Raw genomic sequence first — 21,313 nt, forward strand, 5'->3', positions numbered from 1 at the left:
ATGGGCATGTTAAACTAGGTATCATCATCATCATCATATGACTGGGCATGGTTGGCAAAATAAAATTAAACAATTAAAGATCAAGTGACAGTTTTGATATCCTTAACAAACATGTTTATAGTTTGCTTCAAGGATCGACAAAACAGCAATGAATTTAATCCACTGTCTTTTTTTTTTTGGGGGGGGGGGGGGGGGATTTCAATTTGTTTTTAAGCTGTTATTTAGCAAAGTAAAGCGCAGACATGGGTAATGTTGTCTTTTTGGTGCCGAAAAGGTGTCAGTAACGTTTCATTAAAAAAAAAAAAATTGTGGAACGTCCAGCTAAACTTCGCCATATTGAATTATCACTCGATGATAAAATTAAAATCTTTTAAAAGTTTAAAAAATTGGCCTATATAAGCAAATGTTAAAATATCTTAAGTCAAAAGTTCTTTATTGGATTATTAACAGTTGGATTCATCATCATTACATATATATAAAGCCAAATATGAATAAGAAACCAGCAGAAACAAATGACAGGAAGTAGGAAGGAAATGTTTTATTTAACAACGCACTCAACACATTTTATTTACAGTTATATGGTTAAGGACTACACAGATATTGAGAGAGGAAACCTGCTGTTGCCACTTCATGGGCTACTCTTTTCGATTAGCAGCAAGGGATCTTTTATTGGCACCATCCCAAAGACAGGATAGTACATACCACAGCCTTTGTTACACCAGTTGTGGAGCACTGGCTGGAGCGAGAAATAGCCCAGTGGGTTCACCGACGGGGATTGATCCTAGACCGACCGCGCATCAAGCGAACATTTTACCACTAGGCTACATCCCATCCCACCAAACAAACGACCTAAAAACCGGACAAAATGCTTGGTCCCATGCATGTCTGGTTTAGAGACATTTCACTGTATATTCATTAATTTCCCAGATTTTAGGGTATGTACCCTTTGGCAGAAACCCTACTGTTCTTTTACAATGAATTATTATGACAGCCATTGGTCATGGTTCAAGATGCAGAGTATATTTATTTGTTATTTGGTTGATAAAACCTTTTTACTTTTAATAATATGTGTAAAGTTTGCTATTCACTTACATACACTTTTATGTGAAAAGTGAAGAGAGGTCAAAATGGTCATGTAAACTGTCTGAACAAAAGTGGCTGGGTAAATTAAGAATTCTGTTGGGTTTTTTTCACCTATATTACCGGAGACAGATGTCGGCGTGATATGCAATTGTACAGTTTGTTCTTGATGACTCGGTTTATATGCACCTATATGTACTTGCACTTGTCAACATGCCATATATCAGAATTGATGGATTAGATAAAAATATACCAGTCTTGAGTGTTTTTCCGGCAGAAAATAAACTATTAGTATGCATGTACACATTATATTAATATTCTAAGGGTATATTCATTACTGAATTACATGCCTATTCATCAGTTTCCTTTTGATGCTTATTGACTATAGATAAGGACCCTCAATTGTTGGTTTATCCCACCTACTATTAAATTTTACTAGGCTTGAAATTGATTTTGTGGAGTTGGATACAATGGAAGCCATCTTTTTTTCTCAGATTTCAAGATGGAAGAAAAAGCTAGAAAATCAGAAGCAGTTATAAAAAATACTCTCAAAATTAAACTCCTAAATTGGAAGGGAATGTTTTTATTTAACGACACACTCAACACATTTTATTTACGGTTATATGATGTCAGACATATGATTAAGGACCACACAGACATTGAGATAGGAAACCCGCTGTCGCCACTTCATGTGCTACTCTTTTCGATCAGCAGCAAGGGATCTTTTATATGCACCATCTCATAGACAGGATAGCACATACCACAGCCTTTGATGTACCAGTGATGGTGCACTGGATGGAGCGAGAAATAGCCCAATGGAACAACTCACGGGGATCGATCCCAGACCGACTGCGTATCAAGCGAGTGCTTTACCACTGGACTATGTCCTGCCCCCCTAAATTGGATTTAAAGTGTAACCTTTTTTTACATAGGCCAGTGGTAAAGAGCTCAATTGATGCGCGGTTGGTTTGGGATCGATCCCCGTCAGTGGGCCCATTGGGCTATTTCTCGCTCCAGCCAGTGCACCACGACTAATACATCAAAGGCCATGGTATGAGCTATCCTGTCTATGGGATGGTACATATAAAAGATCCCTTGCTGCTAATCGAAAAGAGTAGCCCATGAAGTGGCGACAGCAGGTTTCCTCCCTCAATATCTTTGTGTCCGACGCCATATATGATATAACCATAAATAAAATGTGTTAAGTGTGTCATTAAAGAAACCATTTCCTTCCTTCCTTCCTTCCCACACATTCGAGTTTTGTTTTCCCTTCCTGTCTCATAGCCCCATAACCCATAATGTAACTGGTGGCAAGTATATGGCAAAATGACATTAAAAATATAATTAAATGGGAGTGCTCTTCCTTGCACGGGTTGCTGTGATCGAGTCCTGTGAACAGATTTTGTCTTGCTAGACTCAGCCCATACTTGAGTACTCATGAAAAAACACTATCTAAGACTATACGAGTAAAACATTACCAAATGTTTGACATCCAATAGCCAATGATTACTAAATCAGTGTGCTCTAGTGGTGTCGTTAAACAAAACAAACTTTGCATTTAAAAATTACCAAATGTTTGACATTCAGTAGCCGATGATTACTAAATCAATGTGCTCTAGTGGTGTCCTTAAACAAAATAAACGTTTAACTTTTTCTATACTCTGGTGACATGGTCTAACATGTAATCAGTGAAACAGATTGCAAGTCTTCTAGCTGCCATTTGTACATGGCATGAGAGGGATCTATCTGGCCTCAGATTACAGTTATCTTCCCATTTGGTTGTCCAAAATCTGAAAATTTGACAGCAAGTAGTCTGCTGTTTGACTGTGATTATTTCATGGCAGACAGCTATGAAGTGGCAACTGTTTGACTGAATTGACAGGGGATAGCATGTAGTTTGTAAACATGTGTAACTTGTTGACATTGAAAACTTGTTTGTGGTAATTCCGGCCCATGCAAAAGTAGTGCTTTTTGTGTAAAATGGGTGTACTCCGGCCTGGTTTAGAGGGTGTGTCTGTTTAAACCAATATGCTGGGAGAAAGAGCTGGACAACAGGGGTTGTCCTTTTCAGGGTATGTGTCCCCCATGCAGGCAAAGGTACATACAAAACTTCACGGGCCTGCTGATATTAATAAAAATGTTATAGCCACTAAGGCTATATAGAAACATATAGAGAAATTAATTGTGGTCTGAGGCCATCTCAGTCGCTAGAGCATTCATCAGAGATACTTGGGTCATATGACTGAACTCCTATAGTGGATGTGGGGCAAGACGTAGCCCATTGGTAAAGCATTTGCTCGATGCACAGTCGGTCTAGGATCGATCCCCATTGGTGGATCCATTGGGCTATTTCTCATTCCATCCAGTGCTCTACAGCTGGTGTAACATATAAAAGATCCCTTGCTGCTAATCAAAAAGAGCAGCCCATGAAGTGGCAACAGGGGGTTTCCTCTCTCAAAATTTGTGTGGTCCTTAATCATATGTCTGACGCCATATAACCGTAAATAAAATGTGTTGAGAGTGTTGTTAAATAAAACATTTCCTTCCTTCCCTTGGTGGGTGCATTTTCTGAAAGGGTTTTTACCCATCCCAACCAGTACCCGATGAGTGGAATATCAAAGGCTGTTACATGCAGGGTACATTTTGTTGAGCATTGTGTTGTAATTTGCTAAGCAGGTTTGAGAGATTGCTACACATTCTGTAGTGTTAAATATTATAGTCACTAATAAATTTTTAAGCTAATAGCTAATGTTGCTGATCAATATATATGTATGCTAGGTGAGGATTACCAAATTACGTTTGATATCTAGTAGCTGGTGATTAATAAATCAATGTGCTCTAGTGGTGTCATAAAAGAAAAAAAACTTATTTTTGTACTTTATTGACATTATTATTGGTTTGTGTACTGTACTTGTTAATACTTGTAAATAAAAATATACATGAACAGTAGCCATAAATCTTTGATTATTAAGTTCCTTTGTACATGTAACTTGACAAATAATGGTCTGTCTCTAGGTGTATGTACACACTGTAGCAATTTAAAAAAAAAAAATTGATTTATAGATGTGGATGGGGAAAGGGGTAGTTTTTATAAATTATTGTTTTGACCTTGAGTATATAATACCGTTAGATCTGTACCATGTACTGCTATGCAGGAGGCCAAAATGAACTTGAATCACCATAAATGAAGTGTTTCGGGGGTTTTCTGTACCAGCTAGCACTGGTATAAAAGAAAAGAAAAAGATTGCTTATTTAATGCCTCAGCACATTTTAAACTGTGGAAAGAAAATGTTTTATTTAACGACGCAGTCAACACATTTTATTTACAGTTATATATTGTCGGAATTTTAAACTGTGGCTACAAGATACATACATGCATTTGTCAGTATTCACGGTCTTAATCTGGATGTGTGGTTATTTGGACATTTGCTACCAGTCTGATCAGTAAATTGCATTTACTTTGTAAATATTTTTGACGACTTAATACAGTGCTGGGGACCCAATATTTATCCGACAAGATCCAGTTTTTAAAGGGTCACGTTTTAGAATTTTAAAAAATTTGGGACCATGAAACTTGACCGGTTTTGACAAGATTCCAGTTTGTTCAGGTGTCTGGTTTAAACATGTTTCACTGTAATATGTTTTAGTGTTATTTAGTACAGTGAAACCCCTCTAAACCAGGACAAATGTTTGTTTTAAAGAGGGAGCCGATTTAGAGAGGTTAAGTTCTGTCCTGGTTTTTAATAAGGGACTCTGTAAAGCATCCAGTTTTGAGGAAATTCCCGTTTACAGAGGGTCCGGTTTTGACAGGTTTCACTGTATTTATAGTTACATTGTATCTATGTCAATTCAGTGGTTGTTTTTTTTTACACAACTGGATTATGTAATATGTACTGAGGCCCGTGCTTAATGACTGGCTGTCTTGTCCTGACCTGTATTGTCACGAAGAAGAAAACGATATATATGTGCCAGCTATAAAAAAGAAGATATTTCCTGTAGTGCAATTGACACTGTATTTTCCGCTATTCATTGGCTAATAGGTTTATGTAAACATCATTAAAAGTCTAAATCATGACTAGAAAATGTGCATACAATGTCACGGTGTTTTTCATGCATGGCTTAAGCCCCAGTCATAGTGACTGTCACGTTTTGGCCGCCACGTTCAGCTACGTTGCAAAACGTGGCTAAAACGTGACAAAACATGAACAGGAAATTTTAACGTGGCGAGAACCTGGAACAGCGAGGCTAGAGCGTGACAGCAGTGAGGCATAACCTGACTTCGATCTTCGGTGTCACCTGTCAATCGTGCCACAGCGGGACTACAACGAGGCGACAGCGTGGCTAGCACGTAGCGACAACATGGCACCCGCACTAAATTTTCATTTTTTTTCCCCAGAACGTGGGGATCAGAATGGGGCACAACGGCGTACCCAAAATGTGACACTTTGACTGGGGCTTTAAGCTGTTATTAACCTGCACAAACTGAAGGCCTGGTGCAAATAAGGTGTGACATTTGACACAAAAAAAATATTTCTTTAAACATGCACAAATCACCTATTTTTGGATGGGATAAATGTTTTATTTTAGCAAAAAAAATGTATTTGCATGCCATCAAGCTTGATGTTTATTAGAAATATACAGTCGAACTTGGTCTAACAGTCACCTGTACATAACGGTCACCTGTCTATACTGGCCATTATAAATCCCCCAATGCATTTCCTTCCTTATTCGACCTGTACATAACGGTCACCTGTCCCCAACGGCCAGCGGTCACTATTTTTCACCCAAAATCACAGGTTGAACCTGCTATAACGGTCACAAGATGATCGTCATAAAGACATTTTTTAAATTATATTTTGACCCTGGTTATGTCTTTACTTTTTCAATCAATCTTAAAAATTATAAATTAAATGTGTTAATATGGCCATGTCTGTAGCTTTGGGTTTATTTTCTGTCAAAGTAAAGTTCCATTGTAATTCTCTGATCGTAATTGAAAAACAAACGGACAGTCAGTAACTTCCGTGACACGCAGTTACTGGTGGTGTAATTCAATTGGTTCTCAGCATCCTCACTGAATAGTAGACGACTTTCCATTGGCTGTACATAATTTAATCTGTATGTATGGTCACTCTGTTGAGTCTCGAGAAACTAAACAAATGAGGTATTATGTAACATTTATGTTAGGTGTTTCATTGTTTCTAGCCAGACATGATTGGTAAATAAACATATGATTGGTAAATAAACATGAGTTGCTGAAGGTGGCAGTCATTGCAGATGTCCAGTGTTCAGATTATTTAAGCGAATCCTGATCTTATTCAGCTATAATCAATGGTCATACTCCACAGAAGGATTAGTGGTGACATGAAACAAACAAATGAGTCAAACATGCCACATGGGTAATAACTTTCAATTACACAAAATATTTTCTGCAAGTCAATGTTAGCGTTTGTGAAATATATCAACGAATACGTTTGCATGCAAAATGCCACCGAAAAATCGTACTGCTTTAACGTTAGAACAGAGAATCGATGTTATTAACAAATCTGAGAAAGGCAATTTAAGTGCGCGAAAAATCGCCAATCATTTTGGTGTAGGACGTTTTCACGTTAATTATATTTTAAAAGGAAAGCTGATGTTCTGGCCGATTTTGACAATAATGTTTCAGCCGAAAGAAAAAGGCAGAAGAAAGCAACAGGCAATGATGACATAAACAAGCTAGTGTAGGAATGGTTTAAAAATGCGACATCTTTTTTATGACACACTTTTTTTGTGATATTCTTTAATATATGGGTTCTAATTTTGAACTTGTATATAAGGGCCACCTCTCTATAATGGCACCTTTTGTCAGGTCCCTTGGGTGGCCGTTATATACAGGTTTGACTGTATATCTGTTATGGTTGGGACATGTAGATTTCGGCATGCTCTACGAGTAATATCTCGAGAAAGCTGAGTCTCTGAAATAAAAAGATGGTAACATGCATTAAGGAAAGCTGAGAAATTAAAATGAACACACACAGCCACATAATATTGCATGCAGGAGGCATAATGCAGATTGGAAACTGTACCGTTATGGTTGGGACACATTTAGCAGATGTAATTTAAGATACAAGTGCAAGTGTTATGTACAGAAGAAGGTTAGTAATGTTGTGGAATTGTAGTCTATGACCAGTATTATCCAATAAAGCCTTTTTCTTTATTATATCCTCTCAATTCTCAAGTACCGATCCATGAATGTTAGAAATAAGTAATTTAGTGAATTTTGGCTTCATTTGACCATTTTAACTGAAAATACTGTCAAAATATCCCTTTATAGCTGTTGTCATGGTAACGAAACATTTGTTCAAGGTAGCTATGTGATTTATATCATGAATATTTGTATTCTTTTGCGTTATAAAGGAAAACACTAATATTAGTAATAATCTTTTATGTCACGTAAAAATTTATATTTGGTGCAGTTTATGAAGATGTTCATGTTGATAATTCTGCTAGTGGTTGACCGATTCTTCTGAAATTTTAAACATGTTTAGTCTGTAGGTTTGGGATGTAGATAATATCAAGAAAAATAATATATTTCCATCACTCATATTTTTATCAGTACCCCAGTACTGGCTTCAAGTAGTATTCCTCTTATTTGCATCAGGCCTGAAGTTAAATTTAGTAAGAAGGAAAGGAAAGGAATGTTGTTGGGGGGTTTTGGGGTTTTTTTTTGTTGTTTTTAAAATATATTTATTGCCCCAGATGTTTGTGTGACGACACCTCAGCATATTTTAGAATGTGTTATGTATGAAGTGGTTATTTTGGTCTTGACAGTGAAAGAGAAAAACTTTGATATATCACTTACACAGAGTTTAGACTGCAGGTCTGCATTGATTGGTGATGGTGAAACAAATGATGGGTGTCTCAAGAGTGAAAGAGTCTTATCAGTAAACATTTTGTTTAAAAATCTTGATTAGTGATATTGCTAGTTAATTGAAAATTGATTTAAAACTACTGTTTAATGTTTTAAAATTGTGTAGCAATCTCCGAAACTTCCGTAGCGAATCACGCAGCGATATTGAACAAACTTTTCCCTGCCTGTGACTTACCATACTTCAGGCAAATACTCTCCCGCTGACTACATACATGTACTTTTTTTTTGTTATTGAATTTAATTTTAAAAAGAAGAAAGAAAAAACCTGGTTCTAACATAATGTGGTTATTATGGACTAGAGAGTGAGATGGGGAAACCCATTGTCGCAGCCTTTAGTGTGTACCACAGTGAAAGAGAAAAAGAACCTATGACTCATCACACGTCAGGCAAATACTCTACTACTAGCCACATGTTCATCTATTCTCCTTGAATTTGTTTTTTTTTTAAAGAAGAAACCAGAAAAAAAAACCTGGTTCTAACATAATGTGGTTATTTTAGTGTGTACCACAGTGAAAGAGAGAAAGAACCTCTACCAGTGGCCACAAGTACATCTATTCTTCTTGAATTTGATTTTTTTTTAAAAGAAGAAACCAGAAAAAAACTCTGGTTCTAAGATAATGTGGTTATTTTGGTCTAGAGAGTGAGACAGGAGACCCATTGTCACAGGCTCTGTTGTACCAGTCATCAGAAACTGGCTGTAAAAGAAAAAACCTGACAGGTGTTTCAAGAACAATCACTGTTCAGTCCCGTGACTCATCGCTCCTCAGGCAAGTAGTACTCTACCACTGGACTACATTTCGCCCCAGTCAACTTGACATCCAATAGCTGATGATAGTTAAAAGAAAGTTTGTTTTGTTTATATGACACCACTAGAGCATATTGATTTATTAATTATCTGCTGTTGGATGTCAGACATTTGGTTATTCAATATCCACATGTCATCTTTAATAAATCAATGTGCTGTAGTGGTGTTAACCAAAACAAACTTTTTTTTAACTCTTCTTTAGGCTATTACAGGCATACCTGTATAATTAAAGTTTAAAGTTTGTTTTATTTAACGACACTACTAGATTTAATAATCACCGGCTATTGGATATGAAATCGGTATACTTAATACAGCTGCCATTTCTAAGCATAGAGAATAGATCGGTGAGTTTTTAGTTTCGTTTTTCCGTCACCTATCATTTTTTTATTTACGTCGGCTGTTACATACATGTACATGTATATCCAGTAAATGTTGCATAAAAATACACTGATACCAGTGTTAGCCTTTATGAAGCTTTGAGGACAGAAGACGCTCTGATTTGTTAAGTAGTGGATAAAGAAAGAAAGAGAATATTTGTTTAATAATGCCTCGGCACATTTTAAACTACAGCTGTTTTATATCCACCCATCCTAACCCTCAAATAAAAATAAATAAATAAAAATAAATAAATAAAAATAAATAAATAAAAGCAATTTATGATTGACATAATATATTTTTAACTGCAGTTGCAATGAGATTTATGTATGATGTAGATATACAGTTGAATCCTGTTGGCTGGACCTTGGAAGGGTCGATCACACCGCAACGCTCAAACCAAAAACAGGTTTAACTGTATTTGCCCATTTTGCTTATAATAATTTTGATCCAGCTTTAACTTATTTTACTTTCCGGTGTAAGAAATAATGTATTTATGAAGGTAACCTAAAGATTGAATTTTATGGCTAACCTGTCGTCTTCCAGACTGAAATTATTAATAAGTTGTATTTTCAGCTACTGGGGTCTGCTCATGCTTGAATGATTAATTGGTGACAGTCTTCATAAATTTAGTTTTGACATTAGCATAAATTAGCTGAGTCAGTAAATACAGGACCATCATCTTACATTCTACAGAATGTAAAAGGATGAATGGAAGGAAGAAACAACACACTCAACACATTTTTATTCACAGACTTTTTATTTCATATATACTTATTTCCATGATTATATCCAATTAAGGTTCAAGCACGCTGTCTTGTGCACACAACTCAGGTATCTGGGCTGGCTGTCTGTCCAGGACAGAGGGTTAGTTTTTAGTGGTTAGTGAGAGAGAAATCGATGTAGTGGCCAAACACCTACCCATTGAGTCGTTAAACTCACTCTGGGTGGGAGTCGGTACCGGGATGCGAACCCAGTGCCTATACCAGCCTAATTCTGATGGCTTTACTACCACACCACCGAGACCGGTTGGTCATATGGTTTATGGCAGCACAGATAATGACAGTGTTTCTGCCAGAAAGAAATGTTTGGGTATGGCACTATGTAACTAAATGCAACCACAGTAAACGGGCTATGGGGGCCTCACCCAGAAAGAAAATAGGTTTGGGTTAGGGTCAGGAGTAAGAAAATCATACAGTAATGATAATTAAGAGTCATTAATTTTGTCAAAAGGTTAACTAAATTTTTTTTATTCTGCAAACAAATTTGGGTATGGCGCCATACCCGTTTTACCCTCTGGCAGAAACACTGAATGAGAGTGAAATCACTGCCTCCACTCTATGGAAAACCTGTTTCATGCACTAACACAGACAGGATAATACATACCACAGACTTTTGTTACACCAGTTGCGGAGTTCAGACTGGAACAAGAAATACTAGTACCGGTAGCCAAATTAGCCCACCAATAGGGATCAGTTCTTTATCAATTGTGCATCAAGTGATCACTTTATCAATGGGTTATCTTGCCCCCCGTATAAATGCATGCATGCATAGCTAGATAGATAGATAAAAATTTGTGTGGGTGTGTGGACGAATTATTATATGTACACATGTACAGTGAAACCTCTCAATACCAGACCCTCTGTAAACCGGAATTCCCGGTAACTGGACATTTTTCATGGTCCGGTTTTGGGGGGTTTTTAATCGGTACAGAACTTAACCTCGCTGTTGACAACCAAGCACATGTGTTCAAACTGAAGTTCTTTATTCTTGTTCATGAATTGTTTTCTTATTCTTAGGGATCCAAAATACAGATTGACTGAAAGATATAAAATATAAAAGAACTAAATACTTGAAAATTATATATTCACTATTTTGTAATTACAACATTTACGGTAATTTACGGTACAATCGAGCCATCCATGTGACATATAAAAATGTGTTTTTACACATATATATAACGTTAAAATCAATAACCCAAGAAACATAAAGGAAGTTTGTTACATAGAAAATCAAAAGATTTATATTAAACGTGGGGATGACATGTATATTTTCTTTACCATTGTTTTAGGCGTTCTTTAATCTTGGTCGTCTGCACATGGTTGGTTGCCATCACGTTAGAATTATCTCCCTTGGCCCATGGTAAAGCAACGGGTGATATATAATCGACAATAAAATTAAACGAAAGTGGAATTTTCCCTCAACTAACTAAAAGTACTCTAGTGAACTTCACAACACAGTTAATTAATTTAAACCCGATTATTTGACCACTACACTCTCTAAACTGGATACCTCTTAAACCAGACATTTGACTAGGTCCAGAGGGTGTCTGGTTTAGAGGGGTTTCACTGTGTTAAAAAAATATCTTAGTTGAGGCCTACACTTACATTTACATATCAACTTGTAAGTATTTTATAAGAAACACTATATCGGACACCTTTTGTGACTGTAGTATGAATGTACTGGCAGGGCTTGAAATAGCGACCTGCAGAAAACGAAAAGCAGTCCATTTTTTAGACCTATAGAAATTCAGCTGCTAAAACCACAACAACAAATTGCAGGTCATTTTTTTTTTTTCAAGAAAGATGTATATGTGTATCACATCTGCTATTTAGCTCTAGACTCCATAATTCCATAATGCTCTAAAATACATCTCAGAGTTTTTAATTCTTAACACACTATCCAAAACCTTCATTTCCAGCAGGCCATATGGGGTTTTTTTCTCATGAGGACATATTTCTTTTGACCTGCTGTTTAAAAAAAAGAAAAAAAGGGGGGCCATATTTAGCTTCCTATTTCGAGCCCAGACTAGCCTGTCTGTCAAAGTAGTGGACATAAAAGACTCCCTTTTGATGCTGATCAAAAGGAGTATGACCTATATAGGTTTTATTCTTGTTACCAGACATTACAATACTTCACATTCTTACATGTAATATATTTACAGCTAACAACGTCTGTTTTGTTTCACAGCACCACTTGCAGTAGAGCACATTGATATATTAATCGGCTATTGAATGTCAAACATTGGGTAATTCTGACTTGTAGTCATCAGAGATAACAACACTTAACTTTTTCCATTAGCAGCGATGAAAAGTACATACATGTACCACGACCACCGGCCTCGGTGGCGTAGTGGTTAGGCCATCGGTCTACAGGCTGGTAGGTACTGGGTTCGGATCCCAGTCGAGGCATGGGATTTTTAATCCAGATACCGACTCCAAACCCTGAGTGAGTGCTCCGCAAGGCTCAATGGGTAGGTGTAAACCACTTGCACCCACCAGTGTACATAAATGGTTCAACAAAGGCCATGGTTTGTGCTATCCTGCCTGTGGGAAGCGCAAATAAAAGATCCCTTGCTGCTAATTGGAAGAGTAGCCCATGTAGTGGCGACAGCGGGTTTCCTCTCAAAATCTGTGTGGTCCTTAACCATATGTCTGACGCCATATAACCGTAAATAAAATGTGTTGTGTGCGTCGTTAAAAAAAATATTTCTTTCTTTCTTTATATATGTAAAATGTGTTGAGTATGTCATTAAATAAAACATTTCTTACTTTCTTGTACCACGACCGTTCACCAGTTGTGGTGCACTGGTTACAACGAGAAAAATCTAATCAGTTAAATGGATCAACTGAGGTGGTTCGATCCTGCGACGCAAGCACCTTAGGCGAGCACTCAACTTACTGAGCTAGATATGCAAAAATACTGCTATGTCAGTGGTCCTGTAGAATCCTTCTGATTGGATGTTATTTGGTTTCCTGATCTAGTGCATGCTTTCAATTATTCAGCCAAGAGTACAATGTCATGTAGGTGACATTTTTGCATATAAAGTGATTTTGTTTTAATATACATGTATCCAGTTAAGTTGCACACACAATATCACGGGCACATATCTCATCTATCAAAGCTGTCTAAAAATAGGTTAATTATCAGAACTTGTCAATGGCAGAGAAGTCAGTGCAGTGATCTTACGGTATTTATACAACTTCCTACTGAGCTCCATGACTGCTTAACTTACCTTAGTAACTGGTTTAACGTGTCCATATACCACTAGGGTTTCGAACACGCCTATCCCGAGTCCGGCCTCCGATAGGATCGGGGGTCTGACTCGGGATAGGGATAACCTAACAAATACGATCAATTTTGAAATTTTGAATATTAACACCAAAAGTATAAAAGGGGGGAAAATTGGGGTTAATAAATTTTGACTGCGCCCTTAAAGAGAAATATTAACATTCATAACTTCTATTAATTATTAATATAATATAATTTCGGCGCAGATTTAGATGGGCTGGTCTAAAATTAATAATAATTATTAAACAGTATTTATTAAGCACGTTGGAGGTTAGGAGGAACGGCTAATGAGTTTGCATGGCTGCATTCACTCTACATTTTCATCTACATTCATACTTATACTTATTTATTCGTGCTTATATACAATTAAGGTTCAAGCACGCTGTCCTGTGCACACACCATAGCTATGTGGGTAGTCTGTCCAGGACAGTGGGTTAGTTGTCCAGGGCTTCTAGATTGTGGTAGCCCCACTCCCATGGCTAGTAATATTCAATGTTCGGCTAGTACAGGGCTTCTAGATTGTGGTAGCCCCACTCCCATGGCTAGTGATATTCAATGTTCGGCTAGTACAGGGCTTCTAGATTATGGTAGCCCCACTCACATGGCTAGTGATATTCAATGTTCGGCTAGTACAGGGCTTCTAGATTGTGGTAGCCCCACTCACATGGCTAGTGATATTCAATGTTCGGCTAGTACAGGGCTTCTAGATTATGGTAGCCCCACTCCCATGGCTAGTGATATTCAATGTTCGGCTAGTACAGGGCTTCTAGATTATGGTAGCCCCACTCACATGGCTAGTGATATTCGATGTTGGGCTAGTAAATAACTACTATTGCCATGCCAGATAGCTAGTGAGAAAAAAAGTTATCAAATGCTGCATTTAAGTCTATTTTGTAAATATGAATATCCTACCCCACACACACACACACACACACACACCACCCCCCCCCCCCCCCCCCCCCCCAATTTTAGTGTTTTTAATCTCTATCCCCTCTTTAGGTAACATTGATTATTACTGTTAGTAAACTTGTATTAAGTAGGGCAAGGGAATTTTTAATCGTGGCCAGTAAATTTTTAAAATCAATGATCCCATGGCTAGTGGATTTTTGTAAAAATTCTATAAGTCCTGAATGTTAGTGGTTAGTGAGAGAGAAGTCGGTGTAGTGACCTTACACTTACCCATCGAGCCGTTAAAACTCACTCTGGGTGGGAGCTGGTATACTGGGCTGCAAATTAACCCAGTGCCTACCAGCCATATGTCCGATGGCTTAACCACGATACCACTGAGGCCGGTATTATGATCAACAAACGTGTATATAAATATATACAGTGGTCATGTGTGTGTGAATGTAAATACATTAAATAATGGAAAAACCATTGGCAAATGTGTTGATTGTGTACATTTGTGCAACAGCATAAGACTTCAAATAATGTAATGTTTGAAATGTGTTTGAGCAGGACTTTGTTGAGTTAAGTGCTATCTGCGTTATTTGACATGTCAGTTTGTAGTATTACAGTCGTCGTACTATGAAAGGAATGGAATATTTAATTACATGACACTTCATCTCATTTTAAACTAACATGTAGCGATAGAAAGGAGCTCAGTAGCCATAAACATTTAGGCATCTCCTATCATTAAAACAGCATGGTACTGTTTATATACACTTTCCTATCTAGGATGTTATATAGAAGAAGTTAGTTTTGTTTAACGACTCCACTAGAGCACATTGATTTGTTAATCATCAGCTATTGGATGTCAAACATATGGTCATTTTGACACAGTCATAGAGAGAAAACCGGCTACATTTTTCCATTAGTAGCAAGGGATCTTTTACATGCACCATCCCACAGACATGATAGCACATACACGACCTTTGATATACCAGTCGTGGAGCACTGGCTAGAACAAGAAATAGCCCAATGGGCCCACCGATGGGGATCGATCCCAAACTGACTGCGTATCAAGCTAGCGCTTTACCACTGGACTACATCCCACCTTGGTACATGATAAACATTAAGAAAATAAATGAATAAATTTTTTCAAATAAATACAGTAGAATCTTGTTGGGTCGAACTTGGGAGGGTCAAATACACCGCAACACTCGAACCAAAAACGAAGTACTGAGTTACACTTACACATTGTTGACCAAATGGTTAAGTCAAACTACCTGCTGGGTCGAACGGTTACTCAAGCACCAATAGGATTTGAGCAATGGGATTCAACTGTACATGTAAATAAATAATAAAATAATTAAATACATGTAAATAAATAAATAAATTGATAAATAAATAAATAAATTGATAAATAAATTGATAAATTGATAGATAAATTGATAAATAAATTGATAAATAAATTGATAAATAAATAAAATAAATTGATAAATAAATTGATAAATAAATAAAAACAAATTAGTTTTTAATGCGAGTTGTACTATAACATAGCTGACTTCATGAACAACATACTGCAGGGAAGAAAAGGGTGGGGGTCAATGTCCCACATGCGACCCAACAAATTATTTTAGTCATTGCCACTTAAGTGCACTGTAAAGCTATATTATCCAAGTAGAAGTACAGGTTTTGCCCAAGGCTTGGAAATACCTTTGTGGGTGTCGATGACTAACCTTTGCTTAACTGTTTTCGCGTGAATGTCATGTACTGATGTAGTTGATTTTCTTTGTCTTTATCTCCCTTTGTTGTTAGCTTTATTGTTTGCTGAGTGAGACCAGCCTCGGTGGTATCGTGGTTAAGCAATCGGACATAAGGCTAGTAGGTACAGGGTTCACAGCCCAGTACCGGCTTTCACCGACTCATTGGGTAGGTGTAAGACCACTACACTCTCTTCTTTCTCACTAACCAACTAACAACTAACCCACTGTCCTGGACGGACAGCTCAGATAGCTGAGGTGTGTTCTCAGAACAGCGTGCTTGAACCTTAATTTGATATAAGCACGAAAATAAGTTTAAATGAAATGTTGAGTTGGATAGACATTAGCTCAGTGATAGAGTGGTTGCCTGATGTGTAATGGGTTGTAGAACACTTCACTGACCTGAATTGTAAACAGTTGATGGTTGTACAGTCATTTCGTTCAGTATTGTATTGCGGTTCACTAGATATGTAGGGGCGGGAGGTAGCCCAGTGGTAAAGTGTTCGCTTGATGCACGGTCGGTCCAGGATCGATCCATGTCGGTGGACCCATTGGGCTGTTTCTCATTCCAGCCAGTGCTCCACAACTGGTGTAACAAAGGCCGTGGTATGTACTATCCTGTCTGTGGGATGGTGCATATAAAAGATCCCTTGCTGCTAATCGAATAGAGTAGCCGATGAAGTGGCGACAGCGGGTTTCCTCTCTCAATATCTATGTGGTCCTTAACCATATATCTGATGCTATATAATGTGTTGAGTGTGTCGTTAAATAAAACATTTCCTTCCTTCCTTCATTATATATGTAAGATTCAGAGATCGTTTTACAGTTTTGAAATGCTAAACATTATAGTTGCTAATAATTTTTCAGTTGGTTAGTAACTGTTGGTAATCAAAATTTAGAAAACAAAATATTCTCTGTTTGGTGGATCAACATGAATTAGCTTTTATATGGATTGAAGGTTTGGGAGGTGGGGGAGGGGGTATTTTTTCCCCATTTCCTCAAAATGTGCATATAAGTCAAGTTAGTGCTTTCCTGTTTTGGGGCAAATTATACCAAGGTTGTAGTCAGTTTCGTTTTCAGTACTGTCATTTGGAAAGTGAATATGACAAAACATATTTTGTTGCTTACCCAGATGCGTAGTGCATGTGGCAACAGCAGGTTTTCGTCTCTAACCTTGGTTTATGACTATTAGCTGATTAAATACATTTATCCTGTAACTTGTAATCCTATAACTGTGATAATTTAGTATATTAACCCAGTTAATGGTATGCAAAGTTGCAAGGTCTCCAGGTAATGTGTTGCTGTGGATGGGTCATTTGTTTACTAACCAACAAGACCTGTATATACCTGAGCATAACATTTTCAAAAATTTAGTTAAAATATGTGACGTCAAACTAATTTGTGCTAATCATAATGATGTCATATTACCGATGGCGGCGACTTTAGTACTGTGATTTACTAAAAATTTAATTAAAATGTTATTTTAGAAGTGTTACAGAATAAATAGAATTCGCTACTCGTGTTTTTTAATATGTCAGATATCAACCTCGTCTAGTTAATCGGTAGAGCCTCGACAAATACCGATTAACATAGACTCAGTTGATATTTTCCATATTAAAAAATACTTGTGACGAATCCTCTATGTATATTGTGCCAAATCAGTGGTTAAATAAATATGTTGTTAATTCACTTGCTATAGGACACATTTACTACTTCTTCAAACAAGCAGATCAACGGAATATACAGTGAAACCTCTCAAAACCGGACCCTCTGTAAACCGGAATTCCCTTAAAATCTGTTTTATGGTCCCTTTTTAAATATCTGTACAGAAGATAACCTCTCTAAACCGGATACGTCTAAAAACCAGACTTTTTACTAGGTCTGAAGGGTGTCCAGTTTAGAGGAGTTTCGCTGAACCATGTTTTATTAATAAAAGATGGAGAAAAATTAAATAAAATAAAATTAAATTAAAATACATGTAGGTATATCACTTACCATCAGTCAAATAGAGGTAAAATGATTATTTGTCCTGTCTGGAAATTCCACTTGGCACAGGTGTCGGGTAATTGGAATTTTGAACTGCTGTCCAAATCATTAAACAAGAAATATTTACTTTTAAGTTGATGCGAGGGTTTGGAACAAGAATCCATGGAGATATTGTTTCAGTGATGAATGGATGTGATAGCGTAAATTACAGGATACATACAGACAAGTGCATGGCACTGGACAGAACTAACCTTCAGGTGACCTGGGCAGAAACCGAAAATTTAATTTTGCCAAAGATGGATGTTTCATCTCTGTCAGATTTTGATACAGATAGGGGGTAACACTAGACGATAACGATTTATGAGCTCCATGCAGGTTTTAACTTCATCCCCATATACACTGTCAAGTCCTTTTCAGTCCAGTTCATTTCAAATGAATACATTTGACGTCTGCCAGCTTCTACATTTGACGTCTGTTTCTAGTTTACTTAAGGTAAGGTTGCTGTGCCCTTATAACTGACCCGGAGTATGTGTGGCCGTGTGTTTAGTGTGTTTATCGTTCAATGTAATGAAAATTCAGACCACAATACAATACATTTGTGATACCCGTGACCCTTATAATGAAACTGACCGGTCACGGTTGATGAATTTGTACAATGGATTCCAGCAGACGGACATTAATTGACCCCAAAGGTGAGCGGTCAGCCGGTTGGAGTAATTTGTTTGAGGCTAGCTGCCCAGGTGACATGGGTTCTCTATGCAGCTAGTTCATCACTAACACACTCACGGGCTGGCGAGTGGGGGGTCAGGAGGGTTCCTACATGCTTTACTGTCATCGTCAGCAGTATACTGAGGGAAGATTGTCCTTGTCTGGGTTGGTATTTTAGTGGTGTATAGTTGACAGAATATGTGAGGACAGGTTTTTGTGCTGTTAATATGACCAAATATGGATTTGGCTGTTAATGTATAATCAGTCCTGTGTTAAGCAGTTTTACAAATGCACCTGAGGAAGTATGAAATAGAAAGGTGGCAATGATTTTAATCATTATTTAGCAGGGCTTCAGATCTCACTAATTTGGGCACAACGGGGATTTTTGTCTTTTCTGAGTGCAGAAAGGTCGTTTTAGCTACAGTACTATTATTAACAGCTGCTGTAGAGTTAAGTTGTCAGTATTGAGAAATCCATTTCCAGTTATTTTAATATAATTGAACTGAACATTTCAGTGGTTTTGAGGTCAGCATGTTTGTACTTAAATTTGGGCTTATGTATTTTAATTAACACAACATTTATCACATTTGTTGATTTAAAACAAAAAAGGAGAATGGCAGTGTGATGCCCTTAGACAGGTGTCCGGTTTATAGATGTTGGTTACCTCTACTTAAAAATCACATACATTGTACTATATTGATAATACAGTGAAACCAGTTTAAACTGGATCAAGCCGGTGACCAAATATTTTTCTGATTTAAACAAGGATCCTGTGTTTAGAGTGTTCCGTTTTAGAATTTTGAAAATTCGAGACCTTATTAAACTGCCAATTTTGACAGGACTTCGGTTTGTTCAAGGTCCAGTTTAGACAGGTTCCACGTTTTAGTTTCTCTTTGTGACTGCAGATAAATTTGTACGCTAATTATTGGAAGCAATGTTTACACCGACACATTTTCTTTTCCAGTTGTTCTTGAAGGAAAGATCACAGGTCAGAAGGGTGGAGAATGTGTGAGAAAATGCTTTGAAATGAACATGGAATAAGTTGAAAAGAACACCAACACAGGTAAGGAAGGAAATGTTTTATTTAATGATGGACTCAACACATTTTAATTACGGTTATATGGCATCAGATATATGGTTACGGACCACCCAGATATAGAGAGAGGAAACCAGCTGTCGCCACTTCATGTGCTACTCTTCTCGATTAGTAGCAAGGGATCTTTTATATGCACCATCCCACAGACAGGGTAGTACATACCACAGCCTTTGATATACCAGTCGTGGTGCACTGGCTGGAACGAGAAATAGCCCAATGGGCCCACTGACAGGGAATTTGAGCGTCATATATTACTTAAAACATGTTTGGGGTCTTTTTTTGTTTGTTAACGACATCACTAGAGCACATTGATTTATTAATCATCGGTTATTGATGTCAAACATTTGGTAATTGTGACATATAGTCTTAGAGAGGAAACCCGGTACATTATTTTTGTATTAGTAGCAAGGGCTCTTTTATATGCACCATTCCACAGATAGGATAGCAAATATCATGAAAACGTTTTTTAGCTTGAGCAGATGGTGGGGGTTTCAACCCCCAAGAAACACCCTCTTGCACACACACCTGTACCGTATATACCCTATACTTTATACAGTGACCGGTGTCATGGTTAGGCCATCGGTCAACAGGCTGGTAGGTACTGGGTTCGGATCCCAGTCGAGGCATGGGATTTTTAATCCAGATACCAACTCCAAACCCTGAGTGAGTGCTCAGTAGGTGTAAACCACTTGCACCAACCAGTGATCCATAACTGGTTCAACAAAGGCCATGGTTTGTGCTATCCTGCCTGTGGGAAGCGCAAATAAAAGATCCCTTGCTTCTAATCGGAAAGAATAGCCCATGAAGTGGCGACAGCGGGTTTCCTCTCAAAATCTGTGTGGTCCTTAACCATGTGTCTGACGCCATATAACCGTAAATAAAATGTGTTGAGTGCATCGTTAAATAAAACATTTCTTTCTTTTATACAGTGAAACCCCTCTAAACCAGACACGCTCGGGACCAAGTAAAAAGTCTGGTTTTAAGGGGTATCCGATTTACAGTGGTTCTCTTTTGTACTGATATTTAAAACGGGACGGTGAGAAACGTCCGATTTTGAGAGAATTCCGGTTTACAGAGGGTCTGGTTTTAAGGGGTATCCGATTTACAGTGGTTCTCTTATGTACTGATATTTAAAACGGGACGGTGAGAAACGTCCGATTTTGAGAGAATTCTGGTTTACAGAGGGTCTGGTTTTAAGGGGTATCCGATTTACAGTGGGGGTTTTTTTGTACTGATATTTAAAACGGGACAGTGAGAAACTTCCGATTTTGAGAGAATTTCGGTTTACAGAGGGTCTGGTTTTAAGAGGTTTCACTGTATTTAAAAAATAACTCCAGCACTATTCTTGAATTATAGTAAATGGATTGTTTAAAAGTGTTTTACAGGAAATGGGCTCCTTCCTCATTCATTCATTCACACACTGTCTAGACAATCTCAAAATAACTACATGACAGACTACAAATAACCATAGTGTTAAACTGTGTTAATATATTAAGCAAAGAGGCGGGATTTAGCTCAGTCGGTAGAGTGCTAGCCTACAGTGCTTTGGTCGCAGAATCGAACCCAGTCTTTGATTGTTTGTTTTTCTTATTCCAACCAGTGCCTTAAGACTAGTATATCAAAGTCTGTGGTATGTG

The 21,313-nt window shown here is 37.5% G+C and overlaps 1 protein-coding gene across 1 annotated transcript in view; it reads left to right on the top strand.

Annotated features, from left to right (window-relative positions):
• Positions 1–21,313, top strand: part of LOC121387975 (carboxypeptidase N subunit 2-like) — a 36,165-nt gene that overhangs the window by 9,225 nt on the left and 5,627 nt on the right. The window contains exon 2 of the mRNA XM_041519160.1: positions 19,545–19,643. The gene's annotated coding sequence lies outside the window, so the exon portion shown is untranslated. The remainder of the gene's footprint in view (positions 1–19,544; positions 19,644–21,313) is intronic.

Source organism: Gigantopelta aegis, chromosome 14 (assembly GCF_016097555.1).
Source record: "Gigantopelta aegis isolate Gae_Host chromosome 14, Gae_host_genome, whole genome shotgun sequence".
Classification (NCBI taxonomy): Eukaryota; Metazoa; Mollusca; class Gastropoda; order Neomphalida; family Peltospiridae; genus Gigantopelta; species Gigantopelta aegis.